At 41.1% G+C, this 26,422-nt stretch overlaps 1 pseudogene; it reads right to left on the minus strand.

Moving 5' to 3' along the window:
- Nucleotides 1-20,033: 20,033 nt before the first annotated feature.
- Nucleotides 20,034-25,196, minus strand: LOC131999289 (methylosome subunit pICln-like; annotated as a pseudogene).
- Nucleotides 25,197-26,422: the final 1,226 nt, after the last annotated feature.

Raw genomic sequence — 26,422 nt, forward strand, 5'->3', positions numbered from 1 at the left:
GAAAGGAGGGGAGCAGGCCCAGGTGAGCAGGGATCCAAATAAGGCAGCAGGGCTGGCCACAGAGTACTTCAGGAGAGCTGAGGACCACCGGCTAGCACAGTGCTGTTGGAGCCTGCAATCACCATCTGCTTCCCGGATTTAAACCCAGTTTGCAGAAGCCAGGATGGCATCCCTGGGACAACTAATGGAAGGTGTCTTTGAATTCTCTGTCTTAGAGCTAGGGAAATAGCACTGGTTCTGATGAACTAGTGCTTCTACCTCACTGCTGGGGAGAAATCTAGGTGCTGTTTTCTGGGGACCAAATCGAACAAAAGGAAGATAATCCAGATAGCCTGGTGTTCTCCCTGCAGTTCCTGCTGCTGTCCTATGATTTGTTATTTCCTTTGCAGAACTACTCTGAATGGCTCCTATCATCCTGGTGATTGCCGTTATCCAGGATACTGCCATTCTCTTCAACATCAGCATCATTTTCCTCCTCTTCTCAGCACATTTGTCTTCCAGGCTGGCCTGGGCAACTCTGTATTCCATAAATTCAAATGGACCGCCATCCTCACAGCTGTGTTCTTCACCCCCAGCATTTTGCTCTATGTCTGGGTCATGACTTAAAGCTGTAAAAATTCCCAATAGCTTTGTCAGGAGAGAGGGACTTCAAACTCTATATTTCAGAGACTAGAACGACAGTGGTACACTGTTATTCTGCAAACGGACAGCTGTGGGACTGGGTAATCCTCACTTCTACCAGGACTCTTTATGACTGCACACGTTCACCAAGGCCAAAGGTAACCAATCCCTGCCACATTGGTGGATGCCTTTCCTTCCTCATAGAGGCTACATTTGTGCCTCGGTGGGATGGGAGTTGGCCCTATGCACAGGAAACAGTTTAACTTATCTAGGACAGGCTCAGGCCACTTGTGTTGAGCAGTTAAGAAGACGGATCCTCCCTCTTGCACAGTAAAGTGTTTCCCAGCATAGATTTCAGTACATAAATGTCCCTAGCCTCAGTTCTTCCCCCTTTCCTTCCTGCTCTCCACTCCATTCCTCACACAAGGCTGAAGCTTTATCCTTGGGAAGCTGTATTTTGCCTGGTACAAGAGGGGCTCCTGGTACCTGCTTTCTTTGCACTAAATGCTAGTTAACGACTGAAGGTTGCAAAGAGTGACATTTTAAGCTCCTGAATGATCACACTGAAGACATTTAGATTTTATACCCAACCCACTTTTTTTCATTTTTACACTTTTTTTAACTTTACTTTTTTTTTCTTTTCAGTGTTCCAGAATTCACTGTTTATGCATCACACCCAGTGCTCCATGCAATACGTGCCCTCCTTAATACCCACCACCAGGTTCACCCAACCCCCTCCCCAAGACCCTCAGTTTGTGTCTCAGAGTCCATAGTCTCTCATGGTTCGTCTCTCCCTCTGATTTCTACACTTTAAAAACAGGAAATAAATTGAATTCTTTTTCCATAAAAATAATTTGCTTATTTAAAAATCAGTATTAGAACCCTGAAGCCTAAGGGTTTATGCATAAACTAATGTTAGAGTCATCTGTATATAAGTCCCAACTTTTTAAAGTGGTTTTATTTTTGATTATGTTAACTTTTAGTGACTGTAAAATTATTAGAGTTCAGATGATAATAGACTAGATGTATATATTGATAGATATATACAAAAGTACATCCCCTGTTGAATTTAACAGGCCTATGTTTTATACATTTGTATAGAATTTTAGATTATTTTAAGAAGTATCAAAAGTATGTGTACACACATATGCACATGTGTCAACATATGCATGGACAGAAGTATGTTCTGCCCATACCCTAGTATATTCATCCTGTTTCTCAAAACAAAGCTTGGGGGGCGCCTGGGTGGCTCAGTGGGTTAAGCCGCTGCCTTCAGCTCAGGTCATGATCTCAGGGTCCTGGGATCGAGTCCCGCATCAGGCTCTCTGCTCGGCAGGGAGTCTGCTTCCTCCTCTCTCTCTCTGCCTACTTGTGATCTCTCTCTGTCAAATAAATAAATAAAATCTTAAAAAAAAAAAAAAAGCTTGGGTATAAATCTCAGCTCCTGATAGACACTTCTTCACAATCTTTTTTTTCTTATCAGTATAACATTTGTCTTGTGACTATGACCTTGGCACATTTATCAGATACTGTTTCTAACACAGTATACCATTCACCCATCAAGCACCTGTTAGATAAAACTAGATTAAAATAAATTAATCCATGGTTATTTGCATTATTTATTAATATATTACTATGTTGGGGGAACCTGGATAACAGAGTAATCATTTATTTAGAAAAACCATGCTTTTCTTCCTCACTGTTTTCAATAGTTAGTGTCTTTTTGATTTTTAAAGCTGAATTTCTGTCTCATTTATAACAACTATGTTAATACATCATTTTATTAATAAATAATTTAAATTTTGCTTTATTCACTCACTTCCTTTTCATCTTACATTCTTTTCTCCTCATCTTTGTTCTTTCCTTATGAATTTTTGTTTGAATTTCATGAATTTCTGTTCTACCATGAACTTTAAAAAGTAACTTAAAAAATGAACTTAAGTTTTGATTTAAATTCCAGCTAGTTAATGTACAGTGTAATATTAGTTGCAGGTATACAATATAGTGATTTAACACTTCTGTAAGATACATGGGGATCATGAAAAGTGCCCTCCTTAATCCCCATCACCTATTTCACCCATCCCCACTCCTAACTATAGAGAAAAATGGATGGTTACGAGTCTGTCTCTTGGTCTCTCTATTTTTCTTTTGCTCACTTGACTTTTAAATTTTAAATTCTACACATGACTTTTCTTTTTCATATGGTATTTGTCTTATTCTAACTGGCTTATTTCATTTAGCATTTTGTATTCTAGCTCCACCCACATCACTGCAAATGGCAAGATTTTTTATTATTTAAAGGCTGAGTAATATCCCACTGTATATTACTCAGCCATAAAAATAATGAAATTACATACACACACACACACACACACACACACCACCCTGTCATCCATTTATCAGTTGACAGACATTTGGACTGTTTCCATAATTTGACCATTGTAGATAATGCTCCACATAGCCCTTTGAATTGGTATTTTTGGATTCTTTGGGTAAATACTTAGCAGTAAAATTTTTAACTCTCTGACCAAACTCCATACAGTGTTGCAGAGTGGCTTCACCATTTTACACTCCCACCAACAATGCAAGAGGGTTTCCCTTTCCCCACATCCTTGCCAACATCCGTTGTTTCATCTGTTCTTGATTTTAGTCATTCTGACAGGTTTTTGATAGCTGATCGTAGTTCTGTATATCCCTAATGATCAGTGACATTGAGTATCTTTTCATGTGCCTGTTGGCCATTTGAATGTCTTCTTTGGAAGAAGGGCTATTAGTGTCTTCTGCCCATTTTTTAATTAGATTGTTCTTTTGAGGGGGAAGCTTGAGTTTCTTAGTTTTTTTATATATTTTGGATACTAACCCTTTATCAAATATGTCACTTGCAAATATCTTCTCCTATTCTGTAATTTGCCTTTAGTTTGTTGTTTCCTTCACTGTGCAGAAGTTTTTAACTTGATGAAGTACTTGATAACAACATGCAAAATAATGAAAGTGGACCATTTTCTCATACGATTCATGAAAATTAATTCAAAATGGGTTGAAGACCTAAATGTGAGACACTGAAACTCTTGGTCCTTGCCCTCTGTGGCTGCAGGAAACAAAGAAGGCTGTGACTTTTATGCTGCTCTTGGGCTTGCTGATTACCCCTTAGGGGAGGGGAGTACTAATAAATTTAGCTTTTCTGTTTTGATTTTTTTTAAGTGACCCCAAATTTTAAAACAATACCATATGTTTTCCCAAGACCAGATGGCAAAGGAACCTCCTCAGCCTTCGAGGGAGAGCTAAGGAGGAGCCCCAGCCACACTGTTTCCAGAGTGCTCTGCAAAGCCAGAGTGAAGCTGCCCTCAGGCCTCAGCTCTAAGTATGATTCTCCCCCAGGAAGCTGGTTTAAGGCTGACTGTTTTGCATTTTCTTCTTTGTGTCAGGGACATCATCAGCCAGAATCTGCCAAGTGTAGAAGAGTAACATGGGCTGTGAGGCTGCTTACTAGGGGCTTCAACTGTGCTCTGTTCTGAAAAGCTGGTCTTTTTTTTTTTTTTTTTTAAGATATTTATTTATTTATTTATTTGATAGAGAGAGCACAAATGGGGGGAGAAGCAAGCAGAGGGAGAGGAAGAAGCAGGATCTCCCCTGAGCAGGAAGCCAGAGGCAGGACTCCACCCTAGGACTATAGGATCATGACCTGAGCAGAAGTCAGCCACTTAACCACTGAGCCACTCAGGTGCCCCTTTTCTGAGAAGATGGCCTTAAAGGGAATGTAACCTTTCAGAGGTCACTACAGTTGGTCAAGTTCATTCTAGAAGCTTGCTTTCCTTCTCTCAGAGTGTCAGAAGGAGTCCCATCATTGATGAAAGACAGCTTCATCATTCAAATTAAAGTGATGTATTCACAAAACAAGTATGCTGAATTTACCACATGAGATACAATGACATGCTAATGTGTTAAAAATAATGATCATATAATCTTTGTAACTGTGATGGATGAGAGATGAGTTTTTTAAAGGCCCAAAAATTCCTATGCAAACATAGTCATCAAAACTTGTTATGTAATCCTGCATCCAAGATTGTCTCTGGAACAAGTATGGAAAGAAACTCTCGGTTACACATTTTTGTAACCAAAAGAAATTGGGTCCAAGAAGACCCAAAAGGTGTATTTGCAGATGATCTCTTTCGGATGGTACCTATTCTCATTTTGTAGACTGACACTGTCGCCTCTGGTTTTATTTATTTTTTTTTTTTAGATTTTATTTATTTACTTACTTATTTGACAGCCAGAGATTACAAGTAGGCAGAGAGGCAGTCAGAGAGAGTAGGAAGCAGGCTCCCTGCTGAGCAGAGAGCCCAACGTGGGGCTTGATTCCAGGACTCTGGGATCATAACCTGAGCCGAAGGCAGAGTATTTAACCCACTGAGCCACCCAGGTGTCCCTGTCCCCTCTGTTATTAATGCAAGGCTTAACATTTCTCCCCCTAGTTTTTATTGTTATATACATATTTTCTTGGGATTTTATTTTTAAAAGAAAAGTAAACAGTGTTTGTGGCAATACAAAGTTTATTCAGTAAAGAGTTTTATGTGCACCACCACCTAGTGGATAACATGGGAACTGATGGAACATCATTTCCCTTACATGGCCTCTTAGTCAGTAGTTTCTCAAGTTTTGAAGTCATTTCATGACATTTGCTTTTGTTCAAATTCTTCATCTTTATTCATTTTCCATAGAGATATGAAGGTTAACCAAAGGAAGTAGCTGTCTTCTTGGAAAGCTTTCTGGTTATTAAAGATGTTCTTTGGGGGCGCCTGGGTGGCTCAGTGGGTTAAGCCACTGCCTTCGGCTCAGGTCATGATCCCAGGGTCCTGGGATCCAGCCCCACATCGGGCTCTGCTCAGCAGGGAGCCTGCTTCCCTCTCTCTCTCTGCCTGCCTCTCTGCCTGCTTGTGATCTCTGTCAAATGAATAAATAAAAAATCTTTAAAAAAAAATAAAAAAGATGTTCTTTGGGGTGCTGGATGGCTCAGTCGTTAAGCGTCTGTCTTCAGTTCAGGTCCTGGGATCGAGCCCTGCATGGGACTCCCCACTCAACGGGAAGCCTGTTTCTCCCTCTCCCACTCCCCCCTCTTGTATTCCCTCTCTCACTCTGTGTCAAATAAATAAAATCTTTAAAAGAAAAAAAAAAGATGTTCTTTGTTCAGGTGAGTGGTTATTTAACACATAAAGTTCCATGCAGTGAATTATTTCTCCAAAGATGGTTGGTTTTATTCATTTCCTTTTTTTTTTTAATAGTCTCCTTCTCAGGTCAGGGGAAATTCATTTCTTTTTTTCTTTTTTCTTTTTCTTTCTTTTTTTTTTTAAACATATAACGTATTATTGGTTTCAGAGGTATAGGCCTGTGATTCATCAGTCTTATATAATACCCAGTGCCCATTACATCACTTGCCCTTCTTAAGGTCCATCACCTAGTTACCCCATTCTCCACCCCTCTGCCCTCCAGCAACCCTCAGTTTGTTTCCTAGGATTAAGAGCCTCTTATGGTTTGTCTCCTTTCTGGTTTCATCTTAATTATTGTTTCATCTCTTCCCCTATGAGCCTCTGTTTTGGAGGAAAACTCACTTCTTCCCCAATATTTTCTCTTTTTTTACTGGGAGTTTCCCTAATAATGATAGACAATTATTTAGGTCCAACAGAGAACTTTTATATAAATTTTCAACGCCCCAAAATTTCCAAATAAAATAAAGAATACCAGTATGGCTATAAAATTAGGATAGAAAAATCAAACTTAAGAGAAAACAGATTCAGAGCACCTGTGTGGCTCAATGGATCAAGGTTCTGCCTTTGGCTTAGGTCATAATCTCAGGGTCCTGGGATCGAGCCCCATGTCAGTCTCTCTGCTCAACAGGGAGCCTGCTTCCCTCTCTCTCTCTGCCTGTCTCTCTGCCTACTTGTGATCTCTCTCTCTCTCTCTGTGTTAAATACATAAATAAATAAAACCTTTTAAAAAAAAATTTTCTTAAATGGCACAGATTCATTAAATGGAAGGACTAATCTAGCTACTGTGATCATTTTTTTTTAAAAAATAGGCTCCATGTCCAGCATGGAGCCCAACATGGGTCTTGAACTCACAACCCTGAGATCAAGACCAAATCTGAGGGGCAATTGGATGGCTCAATCAGTTAAGTGTCCAACTCTTGATTTCAGCTCAGGTCATGGTATCAAGGTCATGAGACTGAGACCTTCCTTGGGCTCTTGCACTGGGTGTATTGAGTCTGCCTTCCCCCTCCACCCTTCTCTGTATTTTAGCCCCTCTGCTCAACAAAATTTTCTCTTCTCTCTCCAAGTGACAAAAAAAAAATAAGTCTCATATTTATGAATGGAGAAAAAGGAATTTATGTGGAAGGGAAGGAAAAAGAAAGGAGGAAGAGGGAGATGTTATTGATTTCATGGGTAGTAGCCAGCCAGAATGCCTTGAAACAGACTGAAAAGACACTATGAGATGGTCTATATACATCTCATCCAAAAATGAACTTAAATATAATATGTTTAACAAGACAAAATGATAGCCTGTTTGAATTCTTCCTAATAGAACTTCAATTCTTTAGGGTAGTGATTAGAGGGGAAAAAATAATACCAAGGAAAGAATATGCTTATTGTTACAGGGAGGGGCACACGATGATGAAGTGAGAGATAACTGAAGGAAAAGAAGAAAGGGAAATAAGGATGAAGTCCTCAGCTTGCAAAAGGCAGCATACATGCAAAGTGACCTTATCTGTGAATTCTTCAGATCCTTCCAACAGCCTTTTATAAAGCCTGCTGAAAACTAATGACTCATTATAATTGAATTTTTTTCATGGAAAGTGCTCAAGACTCTGCCTAAAACCCAGGTTGACTGAGACACAACAAAACAGCATGAGGGAGCTTGGTAGAAATGGCAGAGTAAAGACCTCCAAAAAGTCATGCCTTAAAAGCAATGAGAACACTGACCAAAAAATAATTATCGAATTGAATTTTTTTGAACTCTGGAAATTAACCTAAGGCTTGCAACAATTGAAGAAGGATTTATTCAAGAAAACTGGCTGAGTTTGGGTAAGAACAGGGAACACCTCTATGGCCTCTTTAACTTGTCTTGTGCTCATCCCCTTCTCCCCAGCTATGCAATAGCCCTGAAAGCCAACAACCTCTGAACATGGTAAAAACAAAACAAAACAAAACAAACAAAACTGCCTAGAAGTCCTGGAGAAATGGAAACTGGTTTGGAACTCTCCAAAAATATATTCTCAGAGAACTGTCATTATCTGATGTGTCTCGCACATCCCTCAAACCTCCACTGCTACCATTTGCATTTATTTGACCTGACTCAGAGACCACTTGTTGCAAACAACCTTTTCCTCAGGGGCATTTGTTGAAAACAATCAGCACCAATTATTTAATATTGCCACTGTCTGAGAAAACTAAAACAACGGAACACGGGAGAAGCTGACCAAAACACTTGAAGGGAAAAACTAAGAAATAAGATGTCCCTAGGGGGCCCTGAGAACTCCAACCTATTCCTGGGAATCTACAAGGCCACACAGAAGCATAGAGAGGCTGCATGCATGCCAAGGGCCATTTGAAGTCCCATGAAGGATCTAAAAGGGCCCTATTCTTTCACCTAGGGCTGACCTGAAAGCAAGAAGGAAAGGCCAAGAAAGAGCTGTAAAGCCTAAATGTTGAAGGAGAGTGCCCGAACATGCACACAGAGCCCATTGGGAATGGGCAGGAGGCCTCCTGGTTCCAGGCATTTAAGAAATTTCTGTCCAGTCACGAGCTGACTATTAAGCTAATCAAACAGAAATGCCAGTTGCCACAAATGACAAAAAATACAGACATTACAGATTAGTTTTCAGGAAAGTGGACAAACGAACTCACAAGCACAAAGAACAGCAACAAAATCTGATTTCCAGTCTTGCCATATTACAGTATTTCAAATGTCCTGGTTTTTTTTTATTTAAAAAAAGATAATACATGCAAAAAAAAGAGAGAGAGAGAGAGATGGTTCATACAGAGAAGAAGAAGAGTCAAAAAAAAAAAAGAAAAAGAAAAAAAGAAGAGCTAGAGGAGGTTACATATTAGACCTAATAGACAAAGATTTTATTTTATTTTTTTTTAAAGATTTTATTTATTTATTTGACAGAGAGAAATCACAAGCAGGCAGAGAGGCAGGCAGAGAGAGAGGAGGAAGCAGGCTTCCTGCTGAGCAGAGAGCCCGATGCGGGCCTCGATCCCAGGACCCTGAGATCATGACCTGAGCCGAAGGCAGCGGCCTAACCCACTGAGCCACCCAGGCGCCCTAGACAAAGATTTTAAATCAGCTATTTTATATATGTTCAAAAAATTAGGAAAACCATGTATAAAGAACTAAAGAAAAATGTAAGAATTATGCCACACCAAATACAATGAAGATATAGAAATTTTAACAAAAGGAAGAAAAAAACTAATAAATTTAAAAGGATTAAAATCATACAATTTTCTTTTACCATATGGAATGACATTAGAAATCAATAAAAGAAGGAAATCTGGGACATTCACAAATATGTGCAAATTAAATAAGACACTCCAAAATTAAGTAGTGAATCAGAAAAGAAATCACAAGGGAAATTAGAAACTAATTTTAGATGAATGAAAACAAAAACATAATAAAATACCACAACAAGATTTGGGAAATATAACTAAAGCAGTGTTTAGAGAAAAACTTGTATCTATAAACACCTGTACTAAAAAACACCCCCCCCAAAAACAGAAAACAAAACAAAACAAAAACCTCTAAGCAATAATCTAACTTTGCACCATAAGAAACTAAAAAAGAAGAGCAAACTAACTTAAAACAAACATAAGGAGGGAAAACAAGCATAAGGAAGGAAATAATAGAGTAGACATAAATGAAAAGAGATAAAGACACAAGACATAAAAGACATAAAACAAAAGAGATTAACAAACGAAACCAAAGTTGGTTCTTTGTCAAAATCAACAAAAGTGGCAAACTTCTAGCTAGTTTAATCAAGAAGAAAGCAAGAGAACATTAAAATGATGAAATCTTGGAGTAGACCATTATTGCCAACCTTACAAGAATAAAAAGGATTATAAGGGAATGCTATGAGCAATTATATGCCAGCAATATAGGTAACCTGTGTGAAATAGACAAATTTCCAGGAAGACACAAACTACCAAAACCAGCTCAAGTAGAATTAGAAAATCTGGGTAGACCTATAACAAGTGAAAAGATCAAGTTAACAATTTAAAAAAAAAAAAGCATACACCAAAAAGAAAAACCCAGAACCAGTTGGCTTCATGGAAAATTATACTAAATACTTAAATAACTAATTCCAGATAACAGAAAGGAATGCTTTCCATCCTTTGATTATGAAGGAACAATGCTGAGAACTCTCATGATACTGCCCAAAACTAATTCTTCTAAAACCTCACAGACTATTCCTTCTTATTCTCCTTCCCCAACTTTCCCTCTTCGCATGGCCTTCTCATAAGTTCCCATTTCCAGAACTTTCCCTCTTGCCTTTATCTCTTAGCAGTATCTATATCTCTGGTAGTCACTTCAAGGATAAAATTTTGGGGAAGCAGGTAAACCATTTCTTTTTAAATAACTAACCTGACAGGGCTCTGTACATGATCATGCAAGTGTGCACAGCCCAACCCCAGAAGAACTAGTCACATCACACACATATAGATGTGGATCTCCATTCCAATTTATCACCTAATGATAGTTAAGCAACTTTATTTCCCAAAAATCAGTAATCGTAACCACACTATAACTAATTGTAATTCACATAAAAGTGCCACATGACCCTGATTTTGATATTCTTGGTGAGAAAAGGAAACTAATGATCACTTAACAGGAAAATCTGATGCTCTAGACTCAAGACACATGATTATTAAACAAGCTAAACTCTAACTTATCCCTTTTACACAAAATCTACTTCTCTTTCTGACTTTCCATTTCTGTAATTATTTCCAACATTCACATAGATTTGAAATCTCAAGCTAGTTCACTCACCCCTCCAATCTACTATTCTACATAACAGAGTAAAATTAATCTGTCTCTGAGACAAAGCAAGTGGCACAAGAAAGGGGGTTGGTGACATTTGCTGACTGCAAGTAAGATGGGTACCAGGTACACAGTGGTAGCTTGAGGACAGATTCTTGACCTCACCAGCCTCCCCTAACCCCCAGGATTTTTACTTTGGCTCAAGTAATCTATGCCAAAGCAACATGTAAAAACTCTAGAACCATCTTTTAATTGTCTGTCATTTCATGTTGAGTATTTTTGTATCAAAGACATCATTCTCAGGGTTCTTTTTTCATTTTTCTTCTGTAATTCACCTTTAAATACTACACAGTGTTCTCCTCAGTGTGGCTAGGCTTTGGGATTCTCTCTCTCCTGGATATGTTCTGTGTGCATAGCTTGGTTCATTGGCCACATTGATTCATTTACATAAGTTAATCACCTCATAGCCACAACAGTTTTAATAAGGCCCACCGGGAAATCCAATATACCTTTGTTAACTGCTTGTTCTTACCACAGAGAAACATTTAGAAACAGAGTAATCAGTGAGACAAGAGTTATAATGAATCACTAGAGGCATCCTCTGGACTTGTCTGTGATATTGGCAAGGGCCAGAGACCACAGGAGATTAATTAAAAAGTTGAATTTCCCTCTGGGCCATCTTAAGAAGTGGTCCCTATTGACCTATAATTTGTCAAAAGTAACCAAACTCTAGGCTTCTTCCTTTCCTGAACTTTGTGCACGTTTGGATTACAAACACCTAACCTCTTGAGTGCCATTTGACCCAGCAGAGCAGAAGCAAATTAGTACCCTACAACCCTATGCTTTTGTGCACAGCTCCTTCATTATGAAAACACAGTGTACACAGAGAATTTTTTATCTAGATTATAGTTAAATACATCACCAGGACCCTTACTCTTTTCATTTCCAGCTGAAATGGTCTGTCAACTTACGTCTAATTAGGGAGGAATTCAAGATAATAAATTCCTATCACATAAGAAATTTGGAGCTGGAAGAAGCCATAGTACCCGCTTTGTCCACTCATTTTACAGGAGAGAAAGCAGTTGCCACAGAAGGCTATACAACTTGTTTATGGTCACACAGAAAGTGTGTGCTTGAACCAGGTCTAGAACTCTGGTCTCCTCGAACAGTGTTCTTCCAACAAAAATCGGAAGAGCCTCTGCTACCTGAAGACAAGTTTGGAGAAGAATTAAGAGATGGCTTTCATTAAGCTGTGGTTAGAAAAATAAGATGCCATATTATTTCTTCCTTGGAAATTTTGAAATCTATTTCATAGTTTCCCCTTCTTCTCCACTCTCATTGCCATTGTTCTTATTAACTCATGTTCCTAAATGCTGCTACAGCTCCCTTGCTTTGGCTTCTATATGCCAATCATTTCCATTTCTAATCTATCCTGCATACCACTGCCAAATAATCTCCCTAAGAGAAGATCATGTCCCAATTTATTTAAGAAAATAAACTGTATAATCTTAAAGTCATTGCTCTGCTTCATTACCATGCTATATCAAGTGATGGGAGAATCTAATTTTTTGGTCCAAATTTCTTTCTTTCTTTTTTTAATTTCAATGATCCAAATTTCTGATCAATGACTCCAAAATAATGTGTTTAAATTCATCTAATCAGGGGTTTCTAGGTGGCTTAGTTGGCTAAGTGTCTGCCTTTGGCTCAGGTCATGATCCTAGGGTCCCAGGTTTGAGCCCCACATCCAGCTCCCTACTCAGTGGGGAGCCTGCTTCTCCCTCACCCAATCCTGTGTGTGCTCTCTTTCTCTGTCAAATAAATAAATAAAATATTTTTAAAATTAAAAAAAAATAAATTCAGCTAATTCACTGACTTATGCTTTCCATTTTAATTACATGTGAAAATCTTAGTGGTATCATCTACCACAGCTCTTTGCTACTGATGTTCCATGCATCTTTCAGTTAGTTGTTCTGTTATACTTGTTCTGACAATAACATCTCTATAAACTGGAAGACAAACTGTGGTATATCCACAAAACTGAATACTACTCACTAATAAAAAGGAGTGAACCACTGATACAAGAAATGACATCAATGCATTTCCAAATAATTAGGCTGAGTGAGAGAAGCCAGACAAAAAGACCATACATACAGTCCATCTCTATAAAATTGTAGCATCTGGAAAGGACAAAAATCAAGAGTGACAGAAAGTACATCAGTGGTTGCCTAGGAAAGGGAGATAAGAGGCAGGAAGGGGCAGAAAGGGATTACCAAGGGGCACAAGAAAATTTTGGCCAGTGATGGTTATGATCATTAATTTAATTGTGGGGATAGTTTCAGGGGTGTATCTACATACACATACACACAAAATGTATTCAGCTTCTTATATGGAAGTTATTCCTCAGTAAGGCTATTATGAAAAAGAGAAAAAGCATTCTGAACTAACCATTATGAGGTCACTGATGACCTTTGAAAAAATAGAATCCACATATAGTAGGTGTTATGGACTGAATATGTCCCCTACAAAATGCATATGATGAAATCTTAAACCCAAATTTGATGGCATTTATATGTGGGGCCTTAGGAGGTAATTAGAGTTGTATTAGGGTCATGAGAGTGGGCACCTCATGATGAGATTAATGAGATTAACATCTAATTAGGGAGGAATTCCTTCCTTATAGAATCCCTTCCTTATAAAATGTTATTTTTTATCCCTTCCTTATAAAATGTTGAGGAGACACAGGATCTCCCTATCTCCTCTCCACCATGTGCCATCTGCAAACCAGAAATCAGGCTCTCACCAGACACCAAATCTGCCAGTGCTTTGGTCTTGGACTTCTCAGCTTTTAGAACTGTGAAAAATAAATGCTTCTTGTTTAAGTCACCTGTCTATAGAATGTTTGTTATGTCAGCCCAAACAAGGCTAAAGCAGATACAGAAACCCAAATGCAAGAAGAAAAGTATGAGTGGATGTTCAGGTATTGGAAGCACCTAATTTGTCAATAAAATAAAGAAATAAGATAGTAGCCCAATCAGGCAACAGGACCAACATTAGACATTTTTTACAGGGAAGTTCTAAGCATGTTTACAGGCTTAGGGGATGGATTCAGTGGGAATAAAATAAAAGATGTCAATGAGTGAGTTAGTAATTGATGGAGTTTCATCCCAAAGGAGAATGGAATATACTTACCACAAAAATTCAGACCTCCTTCAAACAAAGAATCTTGGAGATGACCCCAGATATACAAGACAGAGATAGATATACCTCTGAAAGTCTCCTTACCAACATCAAAATCTATATGCATTTACCCAGTTGTTTTTAACACCAATTCTACCCCTGGGATGTTTTCCAAAATCATCTCCACTCACTTCTCACAAAGTTCACTTTAAACCAACATCTTACTATAGTCTTTGAACACAGACTGCTTATGGATCACAAAATCATTTAAAAACTTGTCAAATTTCTCTCAGCTCTAAGTCCTACTTTGCTAACCTCACCTTGCTGTTACACTGAAGCAAAAGCTTTTGGTCTCTGAGCTCTTCTCATAGTATTTGTGACAGCACAGAAAACTGTGCCACTCTGACTCTATCCTACCCCCTCCCAAAAAGAGATTAGAATACGCAGGTGACATTCTTGTTTTGAAAAGAAAAATTCCCAATACTACATGTCCATAAGTAGAAGCCCCCAAAAAATGGATTCCTGTCCTACAACATCCCTTGGATTTCTGGTATCAAGACATGGTATCAGAGATGATGGAACCATGGCTACAGGAGATTTAGATTTTTCCCTTCTCCTGAAGGATCATCAGGACTATAGAACTTGAAAGATAGAAGGTCTGCATTCCACTGAAGAAAGACAAGAGTAAAATTGTATGGAATAATGGGAAGATAGACACACAAATTTCATGCAAAAGAATGCTCATGAGTTCAAAGATAGCCAAACTGAATGTGAAAACTTTAGGATATTTAATTCTGCACTTAGCATCTCACCCTCATAAAAACATAATAGAGCTGGCAGTTACCATAGTGGACTCTAACATAACTCCCTGATTTTATAAATGAAGGAACTGAGAGCAAAAAAGTCAAGGGCAACTGTTCAAAATCACACAGTTATAGGCTAGAATTCAGATCTCCCAACCATAACCAGACTCCACAGCCCAGCCACAGTAAGACTTGTTCACACCACAACCTTCTTTGTTATTGCTAGACTAATTTCCAAGAGTCTTGGCTAAGTCCAAAAGCTACTGAGGTGAAGACATTAGTAGAACTTCCTCACTATAATTTTCCATGTGTTCATCAACATTTCACACAGTAAACTCTTCTAAACATGGTCTTTTGAATATCTACTCATTAAAGAGGAAGATTCACGTTTAACTATATTGATTTAATTATTTAAGTAACTAAATTATTTCCATTTTAATGCATCCATTTAAATTATATACACAACTTACACATAGGGTTTCATTAATGTATTTATTTTATATCAATCCTATAAAAGAGAAATATTACCATTTCCAATTTTCATTAAGAAAAATAAAGTTTGGAAGAGTGAAGCAAATTTTCCAATATCACTCAGTTAGTAAGTGGCAGAGTCAGGATTTGAAGCCAGATCTTTGTGGCATCAATTTCTAGATTCTTCCCTCTTCTACACTGCCATTCTCTCCCATGGAAGTATCATTATAATTTTTGCCTGTAAACATATTATTTATATTGGAATGACTATTTGTGTCCACAATTCTGTATAGGTTGGTCAGAATCCAGGTGGTGAAGCCAATGAAAGCAATTTTTTAAAAAAAAAATTCTAATGATTTTGTTTTCAAATCAGTTGGACAACCTATCTTGGGATGGGAGTGGGAGTAGACTGGCATAATATCTTAATTTGCTTTTGTTTCCATGGTTGCCACAAGTAAGCCCTTCACAGATATTTTCAAGAATGTAGATGTTGATAAAAATATATGATACAGGGGCACCTGGGTGGCACAGTTGGCTAAGTGTGTGACTCTTGGTTTTGGCTCAGGTTGTGAACTCAGGGTCACGAGATTGAGCCCCATGTCAAATTCCACACAAAGCATGGAGTCTGCTTGGGACTATCCTACTCCCTGCCCCACTGTCTCTCTCTCTCTCTCTCTCAAATAAATAAATAAATATTTAATATATATATATATAGCACATATTATGTGTATATATTCAGTAATGTATATAATTTTCAGAATGTCTCCTCTGGATGCATCTGTTGTCTCTAATAAGGGGATATTAGCCAGCTTAGCTACCTCCTGAACTAGGATCAAAAACATTGAGCACATCGGTCATTGCTTATCTGTTACCACTCCCCACTTTATTTGCATTTCTGGGTGCAATTATATCTTTCTCAATAGAGTAACTGCCACAATGACAAGAAAGAGAACATCTAACAAGCAACTCTTTTGCCACCAGCCCCCTCCACCCTCCAGAGAAAGCCATATCACACTGTCTTCTCCCAAATCTGACTCTCATATATCTCACTCTGGAGTGAGGCAGACTCTTTCATCATGGGAAACCAACTATAGTGATTCCACAGAGACACAAGGCTTTTTTATTTTTGCTACAAAAGGAGATAAAATTGTCTCTCCCCCATGGCTCACCAGTTCATGCTATCCATCAGTGGGTGAGCAAAATTCCAAATGGACCAGTTCCTTCAGAGCTAGGACAAACATGTTTCTAAGTAGTAAGTCTGTAGTTTTGAAATTAGTGCTGCTTTTGTATTAGAGGCTATTCCCACTGCTATGAAAGGAAAAGAGAGAAAACAGAGATAGATTTAAGCAAGTCTGCATTGTTACTGAGTCCTTTTTTTTTTTAAAGCAGATCAGAATGCAATCTTCAGAACGAAATCAAACTAAAATCATAGGATATTGCTAAAAGTTGAAAAACTCTAATCCATTCCTTTTTTTTTTCCTCTTTAGAGAGAGAGTGGAGAGAGTGATCACAGGAGAGGGGGCTGTACAGGAAGAGGGAAAGAGAGAATCTTGGGCAGGCTCAACACCCAGTACAGAGCCAGCGGCAAGACTCAATCTATCTCATAACCCTGAGATCATGACTTGGGCCAAAATCCAGAGTTGGACACTTAAGTGACTGAGCCACCCAGGCACCCCTAATCCATTCCTTTTTCTTCCTCATGTTACTCCTGCAAAAGCAAGATTTAATCTGGTGGATTTTTATAGTAATATTGGCTGTGTGGTGTGCCACGGAATAGGGTGTGTGTGTAAAAAAGAGAAAGAGAATAAAGGAAAGGAAGCTATCAAAACTACACTTATGAATGGGAGGCATAGTCTGTACATAACTACCCTGAAACTTGTGAAGCCTCTAAAGAATACATTCTCATTTCTATCACAACAAATGAGATGAATGATTTGGCCTTTGAACTGTAGATAAGGCAATAACATTCTATGTCCCATAAAATAATATGAAGTTTTTCTTTTTCAAAACATCTGACATTATGTTTTTATCTTGTCATTGTTCTACAAAATGTCAAGCAAATTCCAATTACATATTAAGCTTTCAATAATAATATTCATTAAGATTGGCCCATGTGTGAACTAAATCAGGAAGAAAAGTAATATAAAAATATAACTTATTGGGCGCCTGGGTGGCTCAGTGGGTTGGGCCTTTGCCTTCGGCTCAGGTCATGATCCCAGGGTCCTGGGATCAAGCCCCGTGTCCGGCTCTCTGCTCAGCAGGGAGCCTGCTTTCCCCCTCCCCCCTCTGCCTGCCTCTCTGCCTACTTGTGATCTCTGTCAAATAAATAAAATCTTTAAATATATGTATATATATAATTTCTTGCATTGTCCATATTATACCATTAAGGATCAAGTTTTTAAAATCAGCTTCAGTGAGGATGTGATGGCTGGAGCTCTAGCAGGCATTCTGGGCAACATGGGCACGGTCCACAGCCTATAAAGGGAGAACCAGAGACCTAGAAGTTGTTTGGGTAGGTCCCTGATTTCATAATCATCATACCATTCCTGGAATGTCTACCCCCTAGACTTATTTCACATAAGAAAAATATATCTCGTTTTTTAAATTAAATCCCCATTATGCAGGCCTTCATTTGCTAATGTGTTGTCTAAGATTTCTGATTTTCTGCTTTTTTTAAATTACCTATCCATTTAACACCAACTTCACCTACAAGCAAGAAGTAAAGATGAAGTGAAAAACCATAGTTAATAAATCAAGGTAATCTTCATGTGGTTCAAACTCCAAAAGGATAAAAAGATATAGATTCTCCCTTCTACCCTTGTGTCCCAGACAACCAATTTCTACCCTTCATATCAGTACATAAAGGTCTGAAATAGGTGCTCTGATCATCATTCCCAGAGAGTGTTTGGAGTAGGGGCAGTGGATGTCCTCAATAAGCAATGTTCAGGACACCGACTGAGTGGCCTACCATTCAGCTCAATTCTGACACTATGTACCAGAAGAGTTCAGTCCTACAAGACTGCATCCCCCACCCCACACCACGTCAGACACCAACCACAGGTGATCTCCTGATCCCCTGTGCTTCTGACCAAAAACTACAGATTGGGGGTTCCAAAAGTCCCCTTCCTTGGACTCATATGCCCATTAATTTTTTTAAAGGTTTTTTATTTACTTGAGAGAGAGGGAGAGAGAGAAACAGCAAGAGAGGAAACACAAGCAGGGGGAGTGGGAGAGGAAGAAGCAGGTTTCCTATTGAGCAGAGAGCCCAATGCAAGGCTAGATCCCAGGACCCCAGGATCAAGACCTAAACTGAAGGCAGCCACTTAACAACTGAGCCACCCAGGCGCCCCTCAGATGCCACTTACAAGTCCAGGTTTTTACCTATACTTCTGGCTTAACTGGCTATAAGTCAGACGTTCCCAAACACCCTCCTTCCTTGAGTAAGATTAATTTGCTACAGTGACTCACAGAACTCACAAAACATTTTACTTACTAGATCCTTGGTTTATTAAAGGATGATATAACTCAGGAACAGCCAAATGGAAGAAATGCTCATGGAAAAATATGTGGGAAGGGGCGCAGAGCTTCCATGCCCTCTTGTAGGCACACTACTCTCCCCTCATTTCCACATGCTCACCAGCCAAAAAGCTCTCTAAAGCGCCAGACTTCGGAAGTTTTATGAAGGCTTCATTCCAGTCACAACTGATCATTATCATTGACCACTGGAAGTTGATTCAACCTCCAGCCCCTCCTTCTCTCTTTCCTGGAGGTCAGGAAAGTGGGACTAAAAGTCCAATCTCTCTTTTTTTTTTTTTCTAATAGAAAACCTAGATCTCTTTGTTAAACTGTTACAAAGACATAACAGTTATCATTGAAGTACTCGGAGGACTTCATCTCGTTTTACTTGTTATGGAAACTGGCCAAAGAGGTTACAAATTAGAAGATTACAAATTAGAGGGTTACCATTACAGCCGAGGAACTGGGCAAGCTTGATCTGCTGTCTCTGGTCCCAAGTTCCAAGTGATCTGAGTTGATGGAAGTTCTCAGTCTTACGGGTCCCAAAGCTGCTTCGTATCCAGGGAGACCTTAGACTATGGAAGAGGCCCTGGGGCCATGCAGGATTCTCCTATCCTAAGGTTTAGACCCAGTTCCCAGGAGAAAGGTTTCCTTCTCGGGACAGGAGGGGATCTCTTGTATGGCTCACGGACCACATGTTGAACCATATATTGGTTTTCCAGAACAGGCCTCTAAGGACAGAAGCCTGAAAACCTAAGCTAACCTAAGAGGTTTGAACAAAACAGACTGGTGACACATGGTGAAAGGAGTAAGAGCTAGCCAGAAGCATCCGTGTTAGTGGTATTTCATGTGGCTAGGATGTTTCCCAAGAGGCTCCCTAAAGATGCCTGAATGAATTCATCTTGGTTCTAAATTAGTAAAAGACCCTTATTACCCCTGTGAAGAAGCAGCAGAGGCCAGGATTTCCCTGAGATCTCTTTGTTTTCTTCTTAAGGGGTCAGGGGTTCTTTAGGCTCTAAAAGGGTATAACTTAGATTCAGCCTCCCTCCCTCCCATCCAGTCTACCTAGGCCTTCAAGTGCCTGCACATTCTCAGCACATAGGCATACCAGATTAGATAAGATGCATAGAATGAAGGTGGGAACTAAAGGCCTACTCAGAGGGGACTCATACACAGAAAGTTTTAGGGTAGATGAAAAACTACAAATACCCTCTTGGTTGAATTAATTCACCTTTGTTATTAATAAAGGTCATAGTTTCTACTGCTGGTGACAACTTTTTATCTCAGTATATTCTGTCTGATTCAGGTAAATTTTGGAGAAGGAAAAAAACTTTCATCAACACCCACTCCACAGTAGAAGAGACACCAAATTCTTTCCTAGTTATGAGCAGAATCTGACAGCAGCATAAATCATTCTCAGTGATCACCATCTGCATCCTCAAACTGCCCAACAACTGTTGGTGTGGTGTCTGCCTCCATCCCATCTTCATAATCTCTTACTGAATCTTCTGTCCAGAATTCAGCCATGTTATATTGGCTGCGCGCAGACTGAGAAAGCATTTCTTCTAACCTCTCCAATGTGGCTTGGCCTTCTGCTGTTGAATGGGATGGACAATCCTTCTTCAAAGGTATAAAATGTAGGGATGTCTCCCTGTCCCTGTTCATTAGCTCCCACAACATATTCTTCTCCAACATAATCATCTGAATCTTTGTCCCCAGGATCAGGATGCAAAGGCTGGCATTCACACATTTCAGGGAACATTGCCTCCAAATCTGATTTATCACTAGGCACAAATCTAAATTCGGCAACAGATTCTTTGGATTCTTCTCCAAATTTGGCATTCACCATCACATACAAACATTCTCGGGGATAGGTATTTAGGTCCCTGGACAACAAATGCAAGCCAATGGTGGGGTATTCTAGTGAGAATCCCAATCCAGAGCCATCTAATCAGGACAGGTGGCTCTCAGCAATGTAAAGGGTGCCTGTGCTGAAGCCCTGGCCTTTCAGCACAGCGTAGGTCTCTGGCAGCTGCCGCCGACCCCCTCAACCTACCCAGGTAGCTACAAACTTTAGAGGAAACTTGTTGCAGCAGGGAGCATGGAGGCACAGGCACGGTAGTTCCAACCCCTCTTCTCAAGGGGTTGGCTGCCCTGGCAACCAGCCTACAAACTCTGAGGGTGGGGCGGTGGGGGTCTAAAATTCGTCTCATTAGCATAACAAAAGTCACACACACACACACAGGTCACCACTAAAAACTTCAGGAATTCCAATAAACTCCAAACACTCTACGCCAAAAATGAGAATAAAAACCAATATATATTTTTATTATAAATCACATTATATCATAGGTCTTCATTTTTATGGCTATAGTGTGTTCTTTTGTATGGATATTCACTAATTTTTTTAATCTGTCTTACTGAGGCATATTTAGGTTATTGCCAATTCTTTGCCACCACAAAAATTCCACAATAAATGACCTTGTACTTGTTAAATGTATGCATGTAGCTAAAGAATAAATTCTTAGAAATAGGGAAGCTGGTTCAAAGGATATAGACATTTGTACTTCTCATAGATATTGTGAAACTGCCCTTCAAAGGCAATAGAAAAATTTGTATTTTCACCAGTACCCGAGAGGCATGCCTGAATTTTTTATTCTCCAAAGTATTAACCAATTTCTAGATCTTTAGAAATATGACAGGTGAGGGGCACTGGTTGACTTGGTCAGTGGAGCATATACCTCTTGAACTTAGGGCTATGAGTTCTAGCTCTATGTTGGGTGAAGAGATTACTTAAATACATAAATTGGACCTCTCCAGCAGCATGAACCCTGACAAGTATCCATCCTCTCCACTACTCCTTGCCTGCAGTCACCGCTTACCTTACTAAATACCACAAGTCCTCATCTACTGTGTCCATTATAGAAATGCAGAAGCAGGGTGCCTGGGTGGCTCAGTGGGTTAAAGCCTCTGTCTTTGGCTCAGGTCATAGTCTCAGGGTCCTGGGATGGAGCCCCTCATCGGGCTCTCTGCTCCGCAGGGAGCCTCCTTCCTCCCTCTCCCTCTGCCTGCCTCTCTGCCTACTTGTGATCTCTCACTGACAAATAAATAAAATCTTAAAAAGAAAAAAAAAAAAGAAATGCAGAAGAGATTGATGTCAAACATTGGTTAAAACTAACTTTTTTGAACTTTAAGATATTTTCCCTATTCTAATCTTCTCATATCTCTCTTATTCTCCAGAATTTTTCAAAAATTTCAAATTAAAAAAAAAATCAGTGTCTCCTCAGCCTCCAGCAGCATGATCACCTAGCTCAGAAAGCTACAAGGAAGCTGACCCACCACCAGCCAGGCCAGCAGCCAAGCAAACTCGATGCCAAATCCTATCCCGAGTGGGCACAAGCAAGCACCACACTTCCAAAGGCACTCAGCTCAGCATTTTCTATGTTTTGTGGGAAATGATTTTTCATAATCACTACTTACAAATCCTTGCCTTTAAAACAAAGAATGAAAAAATGAATGAGCGTAAATCTAAGCATTTTAGGCCTTCTAGATCTGGCTGGAAACACCCACCCACCAGCATTTCTTTATCCTCTCTCCCCTCCTACCAATGGCTACAGAGGTGCATGACCTCCTAGGGAGGGAGAAGGCCCATGGTGGAGAAACTGCCAGGTCCTGAATGACCACGGAGAAGAGTTCAACTTCCCAACAGCCACTCAGCACTATCCTTTGGGGAGATCTTCAATGATACGCTACTAAAATTACAGCAGTAATTTGTAACATAATGTAACATAGCTGTCAAATGCTGAAATCACTGAGTTAACTTAAATAGTTATCACTCAGTACATTTAAAACTCCAAAGAGGTGCCCTGCTGGCTTAGTCAGTAGGGCATGTGGCTGTTCATCTCAGGGTCTGAATTTGAGTCCCACAACAGGCATGGACTTTACTTATAAAACAAAAGTATTTACAATCACTCAAAGTCAGTTAGGCTCTAACAATTGAGCTGATCAGTGGTGGGATAGATCCTCTCACCTGTTTATTCAGCCACTTTGCCCTGAGCACTCAGCGCCAATGCTGCTAAGCCAAACAGGTCCTCCCTCTAGGGGCTCAGGGTCTAGAGGGGAAGATGGACAAAACATGAAAACAAAAACGTGAATGAAAAGAGCTATTGCTCCACAGAAAAAGAACAAGGTGCTACAACTGGGTCCTGAACTCCCAACAGATGAGGGGTCTGAAAAGACTGTGTTGAGCCCACAGGGAGATTTCCTGCAGCACGAGAGAGAGGAGCCAGCCCTGCACCAATCCCAGTCTATGTAGCTCTGCAGAGAGCACCAAGGTGCAAATGATTGTTGGAGACTGAACTTGATGTTGCCAGAGTTGCCAGAGGGGCAGACTCAGGGGTTAGACAGGGGCCAGGGTGGTTGGAGGAAGCTGAGGAGAACAGGGTAGGGGGGAAGGGACAGGGTTGGGGCAGCTCAATTGTCTTAGTGCCCTACTCCTCCTGCTGTGAGACCCCATCTTCCCACACTCAGTGGCTTAACACACAAACACTGTCTCACCGTCTCAAGGAACCAGGAATCCAGGAGGGCTTAGCTGAGGGATCCTGCAAGAGCCTCTCAAGACATTGGGGCAGTTGTCAATCCCAAACTAGGGCCTGCTTCATAGAGAACCTCAGCTCAGGAGTGTTGGCAGGCTCCTATCGAAAGCCTGAGTTCCTCTCTGTCTGTCGTTGTCCCTCAAGGGCCAGGCCACATGCACATGTCTGTGTCATGGTTCCACACAGGGCTTGTTCTCCAGTGTGGGGATCTGACAGAGGACACGGATCAGAGTGAATATGTGGCTGGGCAATGAGTTATTCAAACCAAATCTCAGAAGGGGCCTGGGGAAATACTACCATCTTTTGTGGCATGAAGTGAATCACTAAGTCCAGGCCACACTCCAGGGGAGGGAGTTACACAAGGATGTGTCCATGTGAGTTGGGAATCACAGGGAGAAACAGGGGAGAAGGGGAAGACCCCAGCAGGGTCAGTGCTTTGTCCAGAATCACAGACTGGTAAGAAGGCAGAACCAGGAATGAACCTCAGAGCTGGGGCCATGGCTGCACCTAGCTATTCACTGGGAGCTCTGGAAAAGGTGGTGGTTTATAACTGGCTATAGACATGGAGGTGGTATGGGGGCGAGGATAAGCATCGACATCCTAGACAGTGTGGAGGCCAAGAAAAACAAGGCTGAACCCACCTCAGCACTAGCCAGGTCTAGCCTCTACATAAGTGCAGCCATCTTGGCCCCGGCAGCCATCTTAGGTCTCCATGACCAGTAAATGACCCCTGGTTCCAGAAAGACTGACCTAAGGTTTTGCAAACAAGACGCCATACCAAAACCCTTAGGAATAGGATAGCTTATGGGATAATAAAAATCATGTCAGAAATAGGATAGCTTAACACTAATAAATCACAAGAACATAGGGATGGCGATCGTGGCCCAATCACCTACTGCCAAGTCCACCCCTACTCTGTCTTTAAAAACTCTGACTGTAATCTGGTTCAGGGTCCAAGTCCCTACTCCACTGTGTCGGGTACACTTGGGCCCAAGCTTAAGCTTGCCAATAAATCCTTGTGTGATTACATCGGTGTTGGCTCCTTGGTGGTCTCACAGACGCGAAAACTCAGGCATAAAAGACAGGAGACATTCCAGCATATTCCTGTCTCAGGAGGAGCCAGGGCAAGGCAAACCACTGAGTGCACCCCTATCCAACACATCACCCAGAGGAAAGGAGGGAATGGCTCATGACACATGACTGGCAGAGTCAAGGGGTAATGGTGGGCTTGGCCCTTGTAGGCCGAGGCTCCAGTACCTTCTGTAGGGTTTGCCTTGGAAATTAGTATCCCAGGACCTTGGGAAGTTATTTCCTATCCATCCCTAGGTGGAATCCTCATCTTCTGGGCCTGCAGAATGTGAACGCTAGTACACACACGTGTGCACTCAGGTCCATTTGTGCGCCCTTGGGCACACATACACACACACACACACATCCCATTAGGGACTCTGGGGTGGGATATGAGGAGGTACAGACTCAGACAAGGTGAGAAAGGAAGAAAATGGGGTGGTAGGTGTAAAGTTTTGCAGGCAAGGTAAACACAACAACAGGCGAGGTAGGTGCAAGGCAAGATTTATTAAAGGTACTCTCTGGCAAAGTTTCAGGACTCAGGAGAAGGGGAGCCAGGAAAGTCATGCCAGGAGGAGGTTCCGCAACTCTGGAGGGCCAGGTTCTGCAACTCTGGAGAGGGGAGTTGGGAAGTCGCACTGGGAGGGATTCGGCGGGGTCTTTTACCTGGCCAAGGCAGGGCATGGGTTCACATCCATACATGGTAAGCTATTTGCTGATCGGAGGGTATTGGGGGGGGTGGTTCCTGATACTTCTGTTTCCTGCATAGGTATCAGGTTACCTATGGAGATGTGACCTGGGCATACATCCTTTTGGCAAGAGAATCAAGGGTTGGGGGGTGGGGTGCTGGAAGATGGCGGCCCCGGCGGTCATTTCTATTGTTCCTCCTGCATTCCCGGAGCCACCGACCCAACATTCCGACCTTTTTGGTGTAATAGGGGCGGTGATTCAGATCTGGCTACTTCCTGCTGGCAAAGGGGCGTCGTTATAGGGTCCTTCGGATGTGGGTAGGTGGATATAGGGATGCAGGAGGAATTGGTTGACAGTGACCTTGGAAACCTTGCAGATGTGATCCTGAATGAAGCAAAGAACACAAGGGGCAATTAGTGCTAATATGCAGAGGAGAATAAGGGGACTTAGTATCAGAAGGAGCCAGGTCTTTAAGGGGGAGAGCCACCATTGAGAGGGGTTTATTTCAGGGTGATGCTGGCCATGAAGGGAGTTGCGAATTTTTGCCAGGGCATCGATATTGGTTTTGACTATACTGGATTCGCTGATATAATAGCAGCATTCTTCACTGAGGAATACATACGTTCCTCCCTTGCCCAGGGCTCATTGATTCTGTAGGGCTACCTGGGCCACTGAGGTAATCTGTCCTTGTAGGGATGCCAAGGACTTGGCTGAGGCCTCCACAGAGGTTCAGAGCCAGGAATTGGGGGTGATAGGGGATATGGAGTTTCCAGGTGATGTTGAGGCTCTTGGAAATCTGTTGTGTGATGCTGGAGATGGCCAGTCTGTTGTCTGATTGTAGGGTTCGAGGGAGTCCAAATCCGGGATGATGTGTTCAATGAGAACTGTGGCAACCACATCTGCTGTTTCCCTAGCAGTGGGGAATGCCTTGATCCAGCCTGTGAAGGTGTCCACGAGAGTTAACAGGTATCTGAATGTTTTGTGTTGAGGCCTGTGAGTGAAGTCAAGTTGCCAGTCCTCGTCTGGCTGATGCCTGCAGAGCTGGTGGGTGGGTCCCGGTCTGCAGAGGCCGCCCTGGGCATTGACCCCCCTTCTCTTTTGGAGAAGGGGGTAGTGGAAGAGAGGTTGGAGAAATTGGTATAGGGCCTTTGGACCAATGTGGAGAGACTGGTGGATGTCAGTAATGAGGGTATGGATTAGGCTGTTCAGGAGGGCAATTTTGTCCTGGACATAATACCATCCCTTGTCACCCAACCTGCCACCTAATGTTTTGAAGGCCCGAGTCTCCTCAGCAGTTTCTGAGGGACTGTGGGGAGTGTTGAGAAAAAGGAGAGGGGCTGGGGAGGAGTTTAAGGCCATCTGTTGGGCAACAGTCAGCCTTGTTGTTCCCTAAAGAGATGGGGTCCTTGGAGGCCTGATGGCCATGGCAGTGGACAATAGCCACCTCGGTAA

Source organism: Mustela nigripes, chromosome 13 (assembly GCF_022355385.1).
Source record: "Mustela nigripes isolate SB6536 chromosome 13, MUSNIG.SB6536, whole genome shotgun sequence".
Taxonomy (NCBI): Eukaryota; Metazoa; Chordata; class Mammalia; order Carnivora; family Mustelidae; genus Mustela; species Mustela nigripes.